General features: G+C 44.0%; 1 pseudogene; it reads right to left on the bottom strand.

Annotated features, from left to right (window-relative positions):
• The window catches only part of LOC104872491, a 14107-nt pseudogene extending 4407 nt beyond the window's left edge, over positions 1 to 9700 (bottom strand).
• Positions 9701 to 19947: the final 10247 nt, after the last annotated feature.

Here is a 19947-nt window from a genome sequence, read left to right on the forward strand (position 1 = left end):
ATATATATAAACTAACCTCATGTGGTGTCAGTACAATGGAAGACAGTGGAGTAACAGGAAAACGCATGTCCCTGAGGGCAGCACTGAGCCTCCAAATCAAACCAAAGCCAGAACCACCAGTGAACTTCGCTGTTAAGCCGGTAAATCCCCTTATTGCTTAAACCAGTTTCGGTGGTGTGTTTTATTTCAGTTAGGACCTGTGTACATAGAAACTCCCACCAGCTTACAATCATCAGCACCCAGAAGAGAGGATTCCAAAGTCTTCCCATCCTCTGTGACTATTTTACTCTGTCCTCTCATTATCTTCACCTAGCAGTGATCACTAGTAACTATCTTCAACTAGACTAAGAACTATCTGTTTTTTAGGTACCGGGGATCGAACTTGGGTCCTTGTGCTTATGAGGATTTATGAGCTAAATCCCTGGCCCATAAGAACTATCTTTTGAGGAGCCCTTGTTATCTTTTGCCAACCTTTGTACTTTGAACTGCTGGTGCCTTAGAAGGGCTCTATGCTGAAACTTTTTTTTTGAAATTCTGCTCTCTGACCACTAACTACAGTCCTGTCACTGCCACCATCCCCTAGATACTCAGAAAGCTGTGTTAAAACTCAGTGGGGGCTCCCGTCCCACAAGGCCTCCTGGGCCCCCAGACCTGCTAGCCCTTTGGCCCTTTTCCGTGCCTCCGTCTTGGGTCAGTTTGATGCCCCTCTCTGGCCCATACACTCCTCTCCCTGGCCTCTTCTGCCTGCCTCGCTTTTACACCCCTCAAGCTTGGAGCCACCCACCCAGTACTTTGTCCTGCTTGTTGGGGTATTGGGAACTGGATGTCTTGGTACTGTGCTACTCTAAATGATGGCCACCTATGTGGGTCCCTTCTAATTGGCTTTTATTTCCACCTTTGGTGTGTGTTTGCTTTATTGTTCATTGTTTTAGAAACCCAGTCAACCTGCCTTTCCGATTTTGCTTTTCATATTCTGAAAACAAAAGCAAAACAAAGCAAACTTCCTGGGTTTCTTCTCCTCATCCTCCATATATGTATTTTTTAGGCTTCAAATTTCTATCTCAGTTTCCTGCCATCTGTATCTCCTTCTAACACTTTATTGAAATTTGTTTGTAGTCAGTTGTCTCAACCAGTTCCAGAATCTCTGTAGTTCCATCCTATATTATCTTATTTTCCCCCACTTAAAACTTAGAATATGTTTGTAAAACATAATTGTTGTATTTGTTTTGGGGAATCGGCACATGCATTTAGCATATTTTGGCCACTGTCCGTTTCTTTCCTCCTTCCTCCCCTACCTCCATCTGCATCTTCAAAAAGTCTGCTTTTTATTTCTTATCATCTCTTCTTTATTTTACTCTTATTTATTGATTTATGACTTAGGTTTCTTATATAAGAGAAACCATGGCTGGTGTCTGGTTTCACATTATAGTCTCCAGTTCTGTCCATTTTCCTGAAAATGATATGATTTTATTCTTGTTTTTTTTGTGGATCCTTTTACATTCTGAATACCTGTTTCTTTCAAGATTTCTTTCAGGTATCCCACAGATTGTTTTGTGATGTTCTTCAAGTCTTTAAGATTATAATATTGATGTTTCTCAGTGGTTGAAAATAGCATGTCCGGAGCATGTTGGTTTTTTTGCTCAAACCCTCTGTCTTCTTTTTCCCTTCATATTCATTATTGTATTGATGATCAGCTACAGGTTTGTAGTTGTTACAACTCTGCCCAGTTGTTGTGACAGCCTTACAAATGTGGAATGTTGTTCTTTTTGCAGTCTCTTTAATCTCCAGTGTAGTTTTTCACTGGCATGGTGTTGTGGGTTCAGCTCTTTGTTCCACTGTTACTTCCAGTGAGAGTGTGTCTCATGAGATCTCGGTAAGTTCCGTTAACGTCTGACTTTCAACACCTTGGAAGACAAATGGATGTTTTCTGGGAGCTGACTGAAGCTGGCTTTCTGCCAATCTCATGAATATTTGCAGGATCCTCATTTGAAATAGCAGCCACTTCAGTCCTTCCTGGATTCTGGGCAGTCCATGGTTTCCCAGCTTCTCTCTCCGAGGCTTCAGCCTGCTGCTGTGACAAATATTTCAAAACCTGAAGGATGCCAGGAACTTCGGGAAAGAGGAACAGGCCACTGGGCGCTGGAACGGTGCCTTCTGGTTCATTAATTTTTCGAGGGTTAATTTTTAAAGTTCTTTAGTCTATAGTCTTAGTTCTACAGTCTAGATATTAGTACTCATCAGAAGAGTAGCTGGCAAAAACTTCCCTATTCCATAGGTTGTCTTTTCACTGTGTTGATTGCTTCCTTTGTGGCGCAGAAGCTTTGTGCCGGATGCAGTCCCATTTGTTGGTTCTTGTATCATTTCCTGTGCCTTTGGAGTCTTGCTCAGGAAGTCTTTTCCTGTGCCTACGGCTTCAAGTATTTCCACTACGTTACCTTCCAGCGGTTTCAAAGTTTCTCTGTATCTAAGTGATCCATTTTGATTTGACCTTAGTACAGAATGAGAGATTTAACTTCAGTCTTCTGCATGTGGATAACTAGTTTTCCCAGCATCATTAGTTAAAGAGGCTATGTTTTCCTCAATGTATGTTTTTATGTTGTCTCTTTACAGCATCTCCTTCATTCTCAGTCCTTTCTTTTCGCTTGGTTCCTAAGCCTTGTCTGGCCTCCCTTCCCTCCCCTCCCTCCTTTCCTTCCTTCCTTCCTAGTACGTGTTTGCAGTACATAATGTTTATATTCATTTTAGGAAGCAGGGACATATACTTCACGTATCTTGCTTCTTTTTAGTCCCCTCCTGTCTCTTCCCCCCCACTCCCTCTGTCTAATGTGGCTGTTTTCAGCTCTTTCCCTCTTCCTTTCCTTCTAGGGCAGTGGTGGTGAACCCATGGCACGCAGAGCCCTCTCTGTTGGCACGCGAGCCAAGTTGCCATAGCACTGCCCCAGTGGCTGAGCATTCGGGTTTAATTGCCGTGTTGACACTTTGCAATAAATAAGTGGGTTTTGGGCGCAGTTTGGGCCGTGGGTCTCTAAAAGGTTCAGGGTCACTGTCCTAGGGCTATGCTTTTACCTTAGATTGTCTCACCTAGAATGGTCTGATGGTCTGATGACTTCCAGTGCTGTAGCGCTCGAATGCCTGATTGACACATTCATCTGGACGTCTTGTGGGCGTCTCCTGCTCTGTCCTCTGCCAAGTGAAATCATTATGCGCATTTATTATCCACCATACTACCCAATCTACATGTTTCACACTATTCTCCCCTTCCTTTTACTCCATTCATTCGACCTATCCCTTAGTCTCATGGATTTTTCATTCCTATTCATGCAGAACTCCACATTCATATAACCTTTTTTTTTTTTTTTTTTTTTTTTTTTTGGTCCTGGGGATTGAACTCGGGTCCTTACGCTTGTGAGGCAGGTGGCAGCATCACTGCACTAAATCCCCAGCCCACATTTATATACTCTTTTTGGCTGCTTTTGCAATATCCCCCTCAACACTTTGGCTCTACTCACCCCACCCTATTCAGTCTCTTCTGCCTCTGGACTGATTAGTCTGAATAAGATGCGGGTCATATTACCTCTCTATACAGGCTAGAAAAAAAAATTATGGTGTCTTCTGGCACATTGGACAGATTCCAAAGTCTCTGGCATCTCTCTCTTTTGTTTAGTATGTCTAATAATTTCTCTTCAACCTACTTTTCTGTTCTCCTCTATCACCTTCTATCTGTGGCCCACCTCTCTAGAATGTTTCTTTCTTTCCTGGTTAAATTCTACTTTTTAAAAATTTTTTTATTTTTATTTTTATTTGTACCAGGGATTGAACTCAGGCCCTTGTGCTTGTGAGGCAGGCGGCGGCACCATTGAGCCAAATCCCTGGCCCTAGTGCTACTGATCTTAAAGGAAGGACTAGCTTCTTTCTGCTTTCCTGCTGCATTTCTTCACATTATTAGTTGAATATTTACCTGCCTACCTGTCCTCTGCTGACAGGATGAGGACTATAATCATTCAGCTTCCTAGTGTTAGGGCCTGCAGTTTCTGGCACATAATGGATGCTCACTCAGCCATTGTCCATCTGAGCTGCAACCCAGACCCTCAGTCAGTGTTTGTTGACCCGAAATTAAATCCATGGAAGTTGGTGAATATTTTTTGCCCCTACACAGATTCTTTCTTTCCAGTTTGGATCTTTGGGATATGCATTTTATTGAACAAAAGCTTTCTTTCCATTTTTCCCTTCTATCTTCACTTTTTTCTTGCCCTTTCCTTCCTCTCTCCCTCCCTCCCCCCTCGTTCCCCTTCCCATTTCCCAAATCCATTATACTTTTGAGTCCTTATTTCCATATTTGGTTTCTCCCACCAGAGAAACAATGTGGTATCCCGCACAGATATTAGGAAAGAATTTAATGTAAGGTTTAGCATAAAGGATTTTGAATAGATGTAAGAAGGGAATTGGGCAGCAACAAATACCAGCTGAATAACTGAGTCAAAGCTTACTCCTTTGAACACGAAAGGTTCGTGTGCTGAGGTTATCTGACTATTAAATAATTATTTCCCTTTTTACTTTTCTTGTCATTTTTTTTTTCTGATCTCAGCAGGTGGTAAATAGTATGTTCTCCCATAGTAGGCAGGAACAGTAATGTGGAACTCGCTCATAGTGGGTACTCATTAAAAATTCTAGATTGACTGAATTTGTTTTCTAAGAAAACATAGGCTACCAATACAGAGCCCAGATTCTTTAGGGTTGATTGAAGACTCCAGGTATATTTGACCCGATTATCTCTGGTATTTACAAAATTTAAGCTTCCGTGAAAAGTTAAAAAAAAAAAAGAAGAAGAAAGCATTTAAACAATAGACAAATAGACACAAGGCTTTCTTGAATAGTTGGGAATTTTCCGTCTCGCTGGTACGTGCAGATGTTCTTGGATGATCCCCTGCTAAGAGCCCGTCTGGCTGTTCTACTCTGAGTGTAAACAGGGCTCATCTGAGAAAAGCATTCTGACTTATTTCCTGTTGTAGACTTTCGGGCACGTGAAAGCCAGATGCTAGGTCCTAGAGTGAGCTGAGAAATAGGTAATGCTCGTAGCATTAATGAGCTGGAATGTATCTTGGGATTGTGATTTTGCTCGAGGCACATTTCGGTCACATGACAACTTTTATAATTATGTAAGGAACTGATGATCCCATGTGCAGATTCTGTCTTCTGATCATGAGATTATTGTGCTTCAATTAAGGAGTGCAAACCTGTTCAGTGTGCTGATGGCTGGGTATCCTGGCAGAAGGGCTGAAGGATATTGAAGAAGGATATTGAAATCGCCACAATAGGCTCCTGGATTTTGCATAAATTAAGTAGTGCATTCTCTCTATTATCATCATAAATGGAGACAGGATCCTGCCTTTTCTTACTGGGATCTTTGTGCTGCAGTGAGAAACTTTCTGTGTTGTTCTTCTTCTGTTTAAAAAGGTTAACGTAGGGCTGGGATTTAGCTCAGTGGTTCTGCTGCCTGCCTTGCAAACACAAGGACCTGTGTTCGATCCCTGGTACAAAAAAAAAAAAAAAAAAAAAAAGTTAACGTGGACAACTAGTCTACCTTAATGAGTAAATTATACCCCTAATATGACTAGAAAAGCCATCCTACCTTAGGAGGGAAAGGTAAATAAACTTATGAATGAAGGCATTATCTTTTTATACCTGAACATAATTTACTTTTATCCTGTAGACTAAAGCAATTTAGACTAGAATTGAGTTTTTCTTTCCATTTAATCTGTCTAAATACTATGGACAACCTGATTGCATAATTATTGTAAGGACACTTGAGTCTCTTAAAGTCTGTCTTCCTTCTGGTTCCTTTAGATGATCCCGAAGAAATCCTCCAGAGAACTGAGCTGGAGCCTTAGTGAAAATGTGCATTGGTTACCTATGTGTTCTAGAAGTTACCATTACTGTGCTAAGTACAAAGGGTACATTAGGCCAGATGATGGTGATGATCATGGTTCTCCTGACCTCCCTGTCCGCGGGGGGCGATGGGCCCGCGAGGGTGGCAGTGGGAATGGGCCTTCCCCGGGGCTTGGCCCTGTCCAGTAGAGGGAATCCCAAACTAAGGGGTTTCCAAATGTCTTTACCTCCATCTGTAATGTCTAAAACTTAATCCCAGTTTAGTTACTTCACGTGGTTATAAAAATGTCCTGTAGCAAGACACCCGGGTCTTACGCCTTGACTTTTTGCCTTATTTTCTAGCCTGGGCTCCATGCTGAGCAGATTATAGTTGGGGCAGCGCCATGCCCCAAGCACAGGGAGTGATTTGTGGATGTGTGGGGACAGGTGCAGCAGTTCCGGAAGAACCATCTGCACAATGAGGGGCTTTTTGTTTCAAAATTGTTAAGACTTCAATATGGCAATAGGAGAGTGGGCCCTTTCCGAGCACAGGAATAGCTCCCACACCCATGACGCTGGATAATGCTCAGCAGAGTACGACAGCGCGAGCCTACACCAGAACCCCATCTTTATTTGTTCATAAGCGCCCTATTCTCACTGTATGTTGTGTGCAAGAGGTGTATTCTTGATTAGTGCACTTGAGCTACATGGAATATCGGGTTTCATTGCCACACTTCCATCCGTGCACGTAATGTACTTTGCTCACCCCCCCGCCTTCCCCTCTCTCCTTCCCCACCCCGCTTTTCTTTGTTAATCCTCTCTTCTACTCTCATTTTGACTCTTTTCCTTTTTCTAGATTGCACATATTGGGAACAACATGTGATACCTGTCTAACTTATTTCACGTAACATGACGCCCTCCAGTTCCTTCTGCTGTCCTGCAGATGATATGATTCCGTCCCTCTTCTTTATGGCCTAGTACTACTCCACTGTGCATACATGGCACGTCTTCTCTGTCTGTTTGTCTGTTGGAGGACTGTAGGCTAACCCTGTAACTGGCTCTTGTGAATGCGCATACTGCATCCCTGTACTACGTCCAGCTTGATTCTTTTGCACCTATACCCAAGAGTGGTATACCGGGATCACATGGTACTTTAAGTTCAGTTTCTTTGAAAATTCCGCACTGATTTACATCGTGGCTGTGCTAATCTGCATTCCTCCTGACAGTGCATAAGGGTTCCTCTTTTGTCTTTGTCTTTTTTTTTGGTACCGGGGATCAAACTCGGGCCCTTGTAGGTGCCAGAACCACTGAGCTAAATCCCCAGCCTGGGGTTCCTCTTTTGACACACACATAATTTTATTGTCATTTCAATTTGCCATGTATATTGCAGTGGAGGAAAACAGGGTATTTAAAAAATAGTGGTAGAATACACAACATGAAATCCACCCACTAACACCTGTTGATGTACAGTAGAGGATGCTAAGTAGGAACACAATGTTGTACGGCAGATCCCTAGCGAATTTTCATCTTGTAGCTGAAACTTTGTACTTGTGAGCCTCTCCCCACTTCCCCTTCCTCATAGGCCCTGGCAGCCACCATGCTACTTTCTGCTTTGGTGGCTTGGATGTCTTAGGAGATCTCACAGAAGTGACACCATGTGGGGTTTGTTCTCCTGGGACTGGCTTATTTCACTCAGCGTAGAGCCCTCCAGGTTCATTCCCACTGGAGCGCATGATTTATTATTATTTTTTTATGGCCAAATAATAGCCCACTGCCTGTAAGTGCCACATGCATATTTCTTTTTTTTTCCCTCACTTTGAATACTGCTTCATGGTTAGCATTTTAAAATTTATTTAATTTTTAATTGGTACTTCTTAGGTATATAGTACAGTTACATTCATCTTTGGGATCTTGTACCTTTACGTGATGTATCTTGGTTCTTATTTTTTCCCCATACTCCTGCCTTCCCTTCATCCCCTCCACCCTTTCCTATTTACCAAAACTTTGTTTCAATTTTTTTCCTTTTCTCTTATTTTTTATTTTCCCTTCTTACCTTTCCCCTACCCCTCCCACTTCCCCTACACCTCTAGACCTATGCTTCCTATTACACAGTATCAATTATACGTTTTGATACTTATTTATAGTTTTAGTTTATCACACCAGAGCAACTATACGGTATTTACACAAGTGTGCCCTATTAATTTCACTTAAGAGTATGGCCTCAATATGCAAACACTTAGCTATAAATGTCTGTAGTTTCTCATTCTTTATGGCTGAGTAGTACTCCATTTTATAAAAAAACCATCTTCTTTATCCAGTCTCCAATTGATTGGCAATTGGGCTGTTTCCAAGTTTTAGCTATTGCAAACTGCGACACTATAAACATGGGTGAGCATATATCACTGTGGTATGATTCTTTTAATTCTTTTGGAAAGATACCCAGCAGAGGGATGGCTGAGTCAAATGGGACTTCTAATCCTAGTTGCTTGAGGTATCTCCATATAGATTTCCACAGTGGTTGTACCAGGCTGCACTCACAGCAACAATGGAGAAGGGTTCCTTTCTCTCTACAACCCCGCCAGCATTTGTTATTGATTGATTTCTTGATAGCAGCCATTCATTCTGGAGTGTGGCAGAATCTCAGTGTTATTTTCATTGACATCTCTCGAATGACCAATGATGTTGAACATTTTTTCATATATTTATTTGCTGCTTTTACTTCTTTGTCTGAGAAAGGCCTGTTCATTTCAGATGCCCATTTTTGAACTGGGTCTTTATATTTGCGGGGGCATCTTATTTTTTGAGTTCTTTATATATTCTAGATAGTAGATCTTTGTCTGAGGAATAACTGGTAAAATTTTTCCCCCCTACATTGTAGGTTGTCTCTCAGCTCTGTTGGTGATTTCTCTTGCAGTGCAGAAGCTTTTTAAAAAGATGAGTTCCCAGTTGTTGATTCTTTGTACTAGTCCCCATGCTACTGAGGATTTGTTCATAAAGTTTTTTCCTATGCCAATGTTTTTGAGAGTTCTACCTAACTTATCTTCCAGCAAATTTAATGTTTCAGTTTTAATATTTAGAGCTTTAATCCACTTGGATTTTAGTTAAGTGCATGGTGAAAGGTAGGGGTCTGGTTTTAATCTTTGGTGGGTTGAAATCCAGTTTTTCCAACACCATTTCTTAAAGAGGCTATCTCTCCTTCGGTGAGGATGGTTGGCTCCTTTGTCAAAGATGGGGTAGCTGAAAATGTCTGGAGAGCATTTTTCTAGATAGTGACTGTCTTACATTCAGTTGTATACATAAATAAATATCCTGAAGGTGGGTTCCTGTCAAAACTGAAAATGTATTATTTGTATGTACACCTACACACAATACCTAAATACCTAAATACCGTGTCATATGTTTTCATGATGCTGATCATGGATGAACATTTTTATACTTATATTCATCAAACAGTGTGATTTGTTGCATGATGTCTCTACTCAATCAACTTCCTATATTGGAATATTTCTGTATTTAAGGGTCAGATTATATGTACTCAAGCTGTATACACCTTTGGAGAATATTTCTGAAATTAAATTTGAGCACGGCCTCGTTTCCTCGGTTGTCCTATTTCCATTCACACGCAGACTCTTTGCCTTCTGAGTACAAATTACCTTAGATTTCTCTGGTACTTTTTGCATTTTTCTTCAACTTCCTGGTTGTCCCAGGCTCTTTCTATAACAGCCATGTTCACAAATGTTTCCCCCAGCACAGCTCTGCAGAGCTTCTTTTGGAATGGACTTGGCAAAGCCCGCTCTTCCATGGCGAAGTTCACAGCCACATCCTGAAAGGTCATGGCCTCCATTGTGTGGCTTTCCAGGGTGTTTTCCATGCAGCTCAGAGCTGGAGAAAGTCACAGAGCAGGCAGTGCAGTGGGCCGGACCCTAGCTATGCATTCAAGGTTCAGACTCCTGTGCCAGAAGGAGAAAAGAGCCCTCGTGCTACGGCCCACCTGATTTCACATGCGTATTTCTTGTCCGTCCGTCCTCGGATGAGTCTTGTAATGAATGATTGTTTCCATATCCTGGTTATTGTGAACAGTGCTGCAATGAACTCGCGAGTGCAGGGATCTCTAATCTGCATTGTGTTTTATAGAGTACGTATCGTCAAGAGTGGAAGAACCTTTCCAAAATAGATTCCAAGTGCGAACTCAATCTGATCAACTCATTTTACTGGCTTCCTAGGCCACCTTCTGGGGACATGTCCACGTTAGGTTACCTAGCCGACCATATGGGCATCAGCGCAATATTTCAGAGGACTAAACTCAGAGCAGGAGCAGGGCAGGTAGCCTGGGGCCCTTTGCTGTCTCATCAACAGAGGAAGGAAAAATAGGAACTCGGAAAGAATGTTTTGACACAGAGTAAATATTGGCCAGCAGGGCCTCAGCCCCTCCAGGCAGAAAGGCCCCAGTGCTGAGCAGCCAGAGCTTCTCTATTAAGTGCTAAGTCGGTAGTGACAGCGCCTGCAATGCCTCTGGCAGCATCAGTTGGCTCTTTGCTGACTCTGGAATGTGTTTTTGTTTTCCCCTCGGCTCGTGGGGGTTCAGTTCTCATTCTTTATTAGAACTTTCTGGGGCTTTCACTTACACAGTCTGATTTTTGCTTCAGGGAGGAAAAAGGGAAACTTTAGGTGGGTGCAGATTCCCTCGTGGAGGAGCAAAGAGCTTGATTGAACATGCGCACGGCAAGGGGGAAGCGAAAGAGAAAACCGCTCAGCCCTGGCCGTTCCTGCCAGCTCACTCTTCTAACCAGCTCCGGGCACCTCTGGCTCTTTCCATTTTGCTTTCTTTACTCATGGATCTGATGAGCTGGTGAATGAGGACAACGAGGGCGTCTTTCTATAGACAGATCTCGGTGTGAATCAGCTGCAAACGTCCTTAGCTACTGACACCTGTAGGAGCCTCGCTGGTACCTGTCTATGTGTACGGTGAGGAATCTCTTGTTCCCTGTTAAGGAGCTAGATCAAACATTTCCTTTGTCTTAGCTTCCGTGGCTCTAGCCATGGGGGAGAAGGACAAGTGGCTTCCTCTACCTTATTTTATTTTATTTTATTTATTTTTTCAGGTTTAATTGAGTTTATTGGTACATTTTAGGTATACAGTACAGTTACATTCATGGTTGGGATCTTGTACCTCTACAGGACAGGTCTTGGTTCTCATTTTTCCCCTTGTCCCTGCCCTCCCTTCACTCCCTCCTCCCCTCCCCATCTACAAACACTTTTTTTCCATCTTTTCATTATCTCACATTTTTTTCTTTTCCCTTATTACCCTTCCCCTACCCGTCCCACCTTCCCTACACCTTTAGCTCCTTTCTTCCCTTTTCTAAATGTCAGTAATCTTATTAGGATCTTCTGTATTATTGCAGATTATTCACACCAGAGAAACTATTCGGTATTTACACGTGTGTGCCTTATTTATTTCACTTAGGAGTATATCTTCAATATTCTTATTTTAGATTCTTGAACGTCCATGGATCTCTGTCCTTCGTGGGTGCTGTCCAGAGAAGGTCAGCACAGGGGCTCTCCCTGCGGAGACCAGGGAAGGGGCAGCATGCACAGAGCATGTTGAATGCCAGCTACATGGGGCTGCTATAGATTAGTGAGATTTTTGGCGTGAGCATGACCCTGGCTTTCACGGTGTGATCTTCCTTCAGGAGCTGGGAAAACAGCTTTTTATCGTTCTGCTCCTGGAAGTGTTGCATCCAGCGTAGTGTGTTGTAGTCTTCGTGTCTTAAGATGAGTGTGGTAAAATTGCAAAGGGACTGAAATGAGCAATGGAATCGATTCAAGACCTGAAAAAAAGTCTTCTGTCTTAGGAGATGTCAAAGAAGCTGTGGCTGTTTTAATGAAGAAAAAAACTTGCAGGAGTTCTTAGTAGGCTTTAAAACATAAAATACATTATTTAAATGGCACTGCTTATCTTTTCTTGACCAGGTCTAAGACAGCTTGATAGAAAAATATTTAAATTAGGCACAAAGGAGCACTTCTTCTTTTTCAGTACTGGGGATTGAATCCAGGGCCTCACACGTGCTAGGCAATCGCTCCACCGTTGAGCTCCAGTCCTTTTTTATTTTGAGACAAATTCTTGCTAAGTTGCTCAGGCTAGGATCAAACTTGTGATCCTTCTGTCTCAGCCTCCCAAGTTTGTAGCTGGTGTTACAGGCATGTGCCTCTGCACCCAGCTAAGTGCACTTTTGAAATAGAAAAGACGATGGAACACAGGGGTGACTGTCAGAAGAAAACTGAAGTATGCCTCCTTTTCACTATGGACGCGTTGCAATGACCACATAGAGGGCAGTGTTGCGGTATGAGCTTGTCCAGGGGCAGGCTGCACCTCAAGACCTCTCCCAGAGCTGCTGTTCTGTGATCTCAAATCTCCCTTTGACTCCCAACAGGATGCGAACCATGCACTGTCCTGGCTTAGGGAGGTTGCAACACTTTCCTTACCTGTCTTAATATTTGCTTCCTTCTTAAGTTTCTCCTTCAGCCACTTGGTCCATGTTTTCAGGTGTACCAGCTCCCCTGATGTGGGCAGCACAATTGCCCAGAGCTAAGTGGCGTGGATCAGCTCTGGCTGCCATACACAAGACCCATCTATGGGCCTAACCATGGCCCGTGTGCACTGGAAATCCAGAGACATCTCACATAGCTGCCGCTTGGCCTGATACACGCAGACAGAAACATGCAGTAACAAGACTTGCTGGATTCTGAAGACCTTGGTTTGCAGCCCAGTTCCACTGCTTAGAAGTGGGAGTGACCCTGGATGAGCCACTTAACTCTGTGGAATCTCACATTCCTCCCCTGCAGACAAGAATGAAAATAATAATACCTAATTCCCCGGGAATGTATGAGGTTCTAACAAGACGACAGCATTCTCTGCAAAGTGTAAATTCCCAGGCAGTGGTCAGTTTTGATAGTGGGCCAGTTAGCCTTTTGCTCACAGCTGCCTGGCCTCTGGCGTCCCTCCTACCCTATCCTGATACTTGCTCCTGGTGCCTAGGACCCTTGGGTGGCTGCTGGGCTGGCCAGGTTTCTAACCTCCTCTTTCCAAGCACGTCTCAGCTTTGTTGTCTCTCCGCAGGCAGCCCTCCCTTTTCCCATTCCTTCAGGATCCTGATTGCAATTAGATGACAGCAAGCGGGCAGTGGTGGGTTAAGGAGATAAAGTAAACCTCTCCGATCTCGGATTTTAAACGGGCAGCCTTTGCCAGATAACACAGTGTCCCAGCACAGGTAAAACGGAGGAGCTCATTACAAAGACTCTTAAAGATGTGGTACTGCTGGTGATGGCTGCACCTCCAGGCTTCTCTGGAGGTCGGGCAGAGGGATTTCTGGGAGGCAGGCCTGACTGCTCCCCAAGTCCCAGCAGGTAGCATCTGCTCCATGGCTGGCTGTGAATAGCATTATCTGAGAAGAAGCCAGGGGCTGGGCAAGGGCAGCTTGTCCTGTCTTCCTCTCAACACACACACACACACACACCAATTCATGGAAGTTAGGCTGGGGGCAAGTCAGGGTGCTAAACGCTGAACATTTGTCAGTAATGATGCAGCCTCTTAAAATAGCTCAAGGATGTTTCTGTGCAAGGTGCTTTCTGTGTGTAGTTGCGTACATATGTATATAAATATAAAATCTATCTCTAGGCAGAAGGTGTATCTTTAGCTGCAGTGTGCACATAAACACATAGTCAAGCACATGCCCAAATATAAGTCATGAAACACAAACGGTGGAAGTCACATAAGTTACAATATTTATGTCCCGAGGATGGCTAAACTTAGCCACCACATCTAATTTGCAGTGACGTCTTTCTTTAACAAGTTTTATAAGAGGGATGATTTAAGTCGAGGAGGGCAGTGACTCATTCCCATGGTGCCCAGTTCCTGAGCTAAGTTTAGAACACCAAGCTGCAAGGAGCTTCTGGGGCTTAGATTTTTACTGCTAAGTTATTTTGCTCCTGCATGCTGTTTTTTAAATCTTTCACTTAGGTAAAACCAGGAACCCCTAACGCAGTAGTAAAGTTCTCATTGTCCTTACTTAATTACTTCATTTTATTTAGCTCTCTGTTCCGGGCTCCATTTTGGGACTCCATTGAAGTAGCTTGGGTTTACTTTTACTGTTTCGGAATGTATGGTATGAGATTTTACCAAGTTGAGTTTTACCTTTCAATTTTGAAAAAGGTCAGGGCTTTCAGCAATTAGATATGGAAGTGGAGAGAGAAAAGTAGGAAGAGTAAGAAATTCTTTGGCCCCAGAGGGAGGAGTAAATGATCTGAATAATATGTTGTTTAACATTCATTCACAACCTGAGCTAGGTAGGTACTAGAGAAAGAAAATTACCCTCTAGGGACTCATGTTTCTTTCTTTCTTTTCTTTTTTTTTCCTGTGGAGGAAGATGGAAATGCACCAAAGTAATTATGAAGCAAGGAGAGGAATATAGTGGGAAAGATGAGGCAAAAAAGTGACTTTGGGAGCCAGGAGGAGGGACTGAGAGGCAGAAGCCTGGGGCTTCCGGGATGCTGGGGTGGGGAGGCCGTTCCAGGCCTCTAGTCGTACAGAGTGGGTGTGGGCAGCATCTCGAGCTGTCGAAACCCAGAGAGGTTGCCTCAGATCCCGACTGCGTCAAGGGAGGCTGGGTGGGTGTTGTAGCCGGAGGATGTCTGGAGACCGCGACCCTTTACGGTTCTTCACGTTCCTCTCAGATTCTCAAGGTTTTCCAGAGATGAGGCGCGAGAGGACTTTGGCTCTTGCCAGGTGAAGTGTATGTCAAGCCTCACCACCTGCACCCCTTTCATAGCTACTGTACCGTGGTGGTTGGCGGTGGTTTGTAGTTTTCCTTGCACTGTGGAATCACCTGAGGGTAACGTTACAAAGCCTCGGTGGCCAGACCGCCCTGCAGACCAGTTAACCCTGACATCAGGGGCGGGAGGGCCCGGAGATCAGCATTGTCCAAGTCCCTTCAGTGGCTCCAGTGTGCGGCCAGGAGTGAGCATCAGGGGCAGGGCACGCTGGTGTGCGCAGCGGTCGGCGGAGCAGCGGCTGGAACTTTGTGGAAGCGCAAACAAGAAGAGCTGCGGAGGCCCAGGAATCACAGATTCTGGAGGCGGGGCCTAGCCGTTTGTGCTGCAAGCATCTCTCCAGGTGAGCAGCTGAGAGCTGAGAGTTGTTGTTGCCCCGAGGAGATCATTAGTTCCAGGCACTTAACCTCTTTATTGAGCAGCAGCTAGGAGCTTTGCTGATTTCCTGAGTCTGTTGCTGCCCCGATCTTGCTTGGCCACAGAAGTTCTCCTTTCTCCGTCGCTCCCGGATCTGGCTAAGAACTAACAGTTCCTCCCTGTTTCTGTTGCTCCAAATATGGAGGGATAGCAAAAAAGGAACAAATAACATTCTAAAAATGTAAAGACCACGGATTATTTAGAACACTGATACCAAGAAGTTAATTAAAGCCCCTTCATGATTTGTTCACTCATTATTAAGTGTACAGTGAACCTCAGAGACACAAAAATGAGTTAGAAACATTTCGAATGTGAAGGGTTCGGGGTTCTAGGGCCAGATATAATCAGACTTGTACGATGGAACCACTATAGAAATCTGTTCCTCAGAAGACTCATTAACAGGAGCGAAGCCAGGTTGGATGAGACCCAAAGCTCGCGCATTTTGAGGGACTCACTTAGAGAAAAGAATACAAAATTATGAAAAAGAGTCAGATGCAGGTGTCGAGCTGGGGCCTGAGCTATGGCTGCCATAGATCCTGACATGGGTGCCTATGTTATCCCGGTTCTGGTGGAGCCCTATGTTACGCCTTCCCACCGCCATATCCTTGGAAACAGCACAGTGGCTGGCACTTAGTTGGGACTCCATAACCATCTGCTGGGAGGAAGAATGAATCCGTATAAAGAGCAGGTGCAAACTAGTTTTGGAAGGAGCCTTCCAGTGCAATAACTTTGGCTTGACCTTGGTCCTGTGGAAGGTCTGGAGTGATCTCTTTCTTCCAGAGCTCACTCTTGTCTTTGAGACCTGGGCTGTCTATGTGGATATCCTTACCTTGTTCTTTGGTTCACCCCTAAAGCCTGGACCTTTGGGTGAGAAAGCTGCACCCTATCCCAGCTTTAAGAGCCCTACTCTGAGTATTAGATTCATATTCTGCAATGTCATGGGTTTGTCTTTCATTCATCTAGAAGCCTTCTTCTCTGGCCTCCGAAGCTTTTCACTAGTTCTTGATCTGTATCTCAGGGTTCTGTTTACTGTAGCTATGCTTGCTTATAAATTGAGCTATGTTTACTTCTAATGGTTGACTGTACTAGTCGGTGAAGACTGCTGTTCCCAAAAGTGTCTTTGGCTATAATCTGGCCTGACATTCTTGTTCACTGCATAACACCCCATGGAGGAGTCCATCTTTTCTCAGCACAGAAGACTTAAGTCTACACTTTCCATTCCCAGCCAGACAGCCTCCCATATCTGCTGCTCACGCTGTGCTTGCTTACTGTCTGTCCTTCCGTGTTTGGTTCCCGGGACAAGGGGTGTGTTGTTTTACACCTCACTTTCATTGCCATGATGCATGGCATCACTTGGCCTGGTCGCCATTTTTTCTTTCTTTCTCTCTTTGAGACAGGATCTCGTTGTGTAGTTCATTCTGGGCTTTAACTCACTAGCCCAGACTGGCTTCCAACTCTCTGTGATCCTTCTGCCTCAGCCTCCTCAGTACCGGGTTTACAGGCACCACGCACGCCTGGACTGAACACCATGTTTCTCAGCTTCATTGCTTAAAATTCATTCAACAGGTCCCATGTTAGGGTTTTCTTTATTTTTGGACTAATGTTTCTATTAAAAAAAAACAACAATCCTGTGTATGCTGAGGTGCCTGTAGTACGTTGTTTCTCTGTTTGGGTGAAGCTACATGGGGTCAGTAAATATTTATGGAACTGTAGACTTTGAATGATACACACATCAGAGTGTGTTGTACTTTAATAAAAAAGTTGAAAATCAGCCAGGCATGGCGGCAAATGCATATAATCCCAGTTCTCTGGGAATCTGAGGCAGGAGGAGAGAAAGTTTGAGTGCATCTGGGAGAACTTGGTGATTTAATGAGACTCTGTTTTCAAATAAAAAAAAATGGCCAAGGAAGTAGCTCAGTTGTGTAGGGCCTGGGTTCCATCCCAGCCAGTAAGTATTATCAAAATGTTCGTATTTGTAGATGGGCCTCTTTATTTTTATTTTATAGGCATAGAAGTACTGGGTTATAAACTTCATTAAAGGCTCTTGCTAAATTGCTGTCAAAGGAGTATATCAGTTTATATTCCCACTATCAGCTTTAAATCTCATTATTTAAAAATGTTTTGATAACATGTAAACCAAACTGTTATTCTAATTTAAATTTGTTCAAGTATCCATGTGTTTGAAAACCAATTTAGAAATTTTAAATTATACAAGCAATCTCTGTATTTGTATACTCACGTATACCTACACACACACACACACACACATATATCCACACACACATATACATACACAACACACACACACACACACACACACAAAGCTTGTATACTCATCTATCCATCCATTATAGAAAAACTGGAAATGTATAAAACTAAAAATATAAAATTGAGCTACATTATCTTTAAGCTCTAAATGCTATAACTGTAACATAAAGATTTTGCAATTAAGTCCTTATGACCAAAGTCACGATCAAGGGGACTGGCCTTGAAATCATCTCTAATATGAACTAAGGTTTTATTCTTCAATAAAAACCCAGCTATATTTCAGTCTAATTGAAAGTCACCCTGGAAGTGAGGACACTATTGCCTTATGTCTGTAAGTTGTATCTACACATCTACAAGTAGATTCTGTCAGGCAGAAGTCCACCCAACACTCAGATGATGGCTGCTTTACTACTTTGTTTAGTTGTGTTTCTCTCCACTTGAGATCAAGCAACAACGGCAAGTCCAGTGACTCATTCAGGAGAGACTTTTGCCCCCAAATGTATCTCTGTGTTCCCCGTTCTCCTCGCTCATGGTCCTCCACCTTTCATGCAGAAGGATGAAAAGCCTGTAGCTACTCTTCAGAGTCTCAGAGAGGACTAAAGTGTGTGTGTCCAGCTGTGCTAAGACTGGATCATTTCTCACCCAAGTCTCTCTTCCTGAGTCTTCTTTTAAAGCAAGAGCTTGGCCATTGAACACCATCCTGTCTTAGGATGATTTCCCTGAAGCAGATCTTGAGAAAAAGACCCCCGTGAAAGTCACGCATTGATCAGGAAGGGTCCCCCCACTGGGTGTTGGGAAGTGTGACTCGGAGGGGAACAGGCCGAGTAGCTCGGGGGGGTGGTGGTGCAGTGAAGCCCCACAAATTCACAACCTGCAGTTGTCTCCATTTGGTTGTGAGGAGGCTGCCGTTTTGCTCGCCGCATCTGTTAGTCGTGGGTTCAGGGGTGCTCCTTGAAGCCCGTTGTAGATTCCCAAGCACTCATGACAACCCATGCAGGCAGCAAAGGATGCTAGAGGCCAGGCACTGAGAACAAGACACAAGTGCCTGCCATTGGGAGTGAAGGGAGTGGATCATGGACAGTGCCTGCTGCACCTGCTGTGGCCAACACAGGAGGGGAAGAAGCAAGGATGTGAATCTGTACAGCATTTTCACTCAGTGGGGCTGACACTCCATGGCTCTATCTCCACAGTCTCTGGAGGCCCCCATTCCTCATCGCCATCATAGGCAGCACCTGGGAGGACTTTCAGGTGTGGGAGGGAGGTAATGAAGGTGATAACTGAAACCCGCATTTATGTTGTGAACCAGGTTTGGCCGAGTGAAGCCTACTTAGTTTTAAGCGGCTTGCTCGAAGTCATTCAATTAGGTCAGAACACAGCTGGATCTTCACGGTGGCCTGAGAACAAATTCCTGTTCTTAGTCACACGCAGAAGGCCTCCCCAGGATACCCTCAGGCCTGTGGATCAAGGCTCTGCCTTTCTCTGAGGACCCTAGAGGAGTGAATTTTTAATGAGGACAAGAACACAATTCTTCTTTAGGGCGCCGTTTCCTTAACAGCACTTTGCATGGCTTGTAATTACACATGTTCTTGTTTATTTCTCACTGCTCTGAATTGCCTTGGTGTGGAGCCACAGGAGAGCCGAGGCCAAGCTGTTTTTCGTGCAGAGCAGTGTGCTGTGAGTCAGTGAGGGGTCACTCAGTGTCCCACCTTCCTGACTGTGCTGGGCCACAAGGACTGGGCCTTTCTTCTCACCATGTGAAGTTGAAGACCAGTTTTCCAAATGATGGACACATTTAGCATCAATTTTCCTAGCAAAAGTGGGGATAATGGGACCTACTACAAAGACACGTTGACATGACTCATTGTGATAATTACGTGGAGGGTCTGGTATAGAACAGGATGCAAAAAATATTGAGTGGGATCAAGAAGGAAAAACAATCACTGTGAGGGAGGCTGAGAGGGAGACTTTGCTATATCGCCTTTGATTTGCAATCCGATACTCAGTCTCTACTAAAGGTTTACTATGGATTCGGTATGGTTTGAACGTGTCCCCCAAGGTTTTATGTGCTAGAAGCTTGGTCCCAATGTGGCAGTGTGAGAGGTGTGGGACCCTCGGGGCAGTGATGGCAAACCTTTTAGAGCTTTCAGGGGTAAGAAACAGCTGACTGCAGTCCACGTACCATAGGTTTGCTACCATTGTCTTAGGAGACAGGGCCTCCTGCAAGGAAGTTAGGCCATGGGGGAATCATACTTACAAGAGACTACTGTAGTTCTAGTGGGACACTGGCTAGTTCCCTTGAAAGCAGGTCTTTATAAACTGAGGGCACTCTATGTGCTTGGCACCTTCTCTACAGGCCCATTTTCTTTCTTGCTTTTCTGCCATATTGTAATTCAGCCAAGGAGGCCCTCACCAGAGGTCAGACAGATAGAGCCACTAGGTCTTGGACATTCAGCCTCTAAAACTAGGAGCTAAATAAACCCCCTTTCTGTATAGAGTACTCAGCCTCATATATTTTATTATAGCAACAGTATTTCATGGAAGTGAAGGACTAATACAGGTTTCTTGGCTTTG

The sequence above is a fragment of the Fukomys damarensis genome, unplaced genomic scaffold (genome assembly GCF_012274545.1).
Source record: "Fukomys damarensis isolate Sample0158 unplaced genomic scaffold, DMR_v1.0_HiC HiC_scaffold_30, whole genome shotgun sequence".
Taxonomy (NCBI): domain Eukaryota; kingdom Metazoa; phylum Chordata; class Mammalia; order Rodentia; family Bathyergidae; genus Fukomys; species Fukomys damarensis.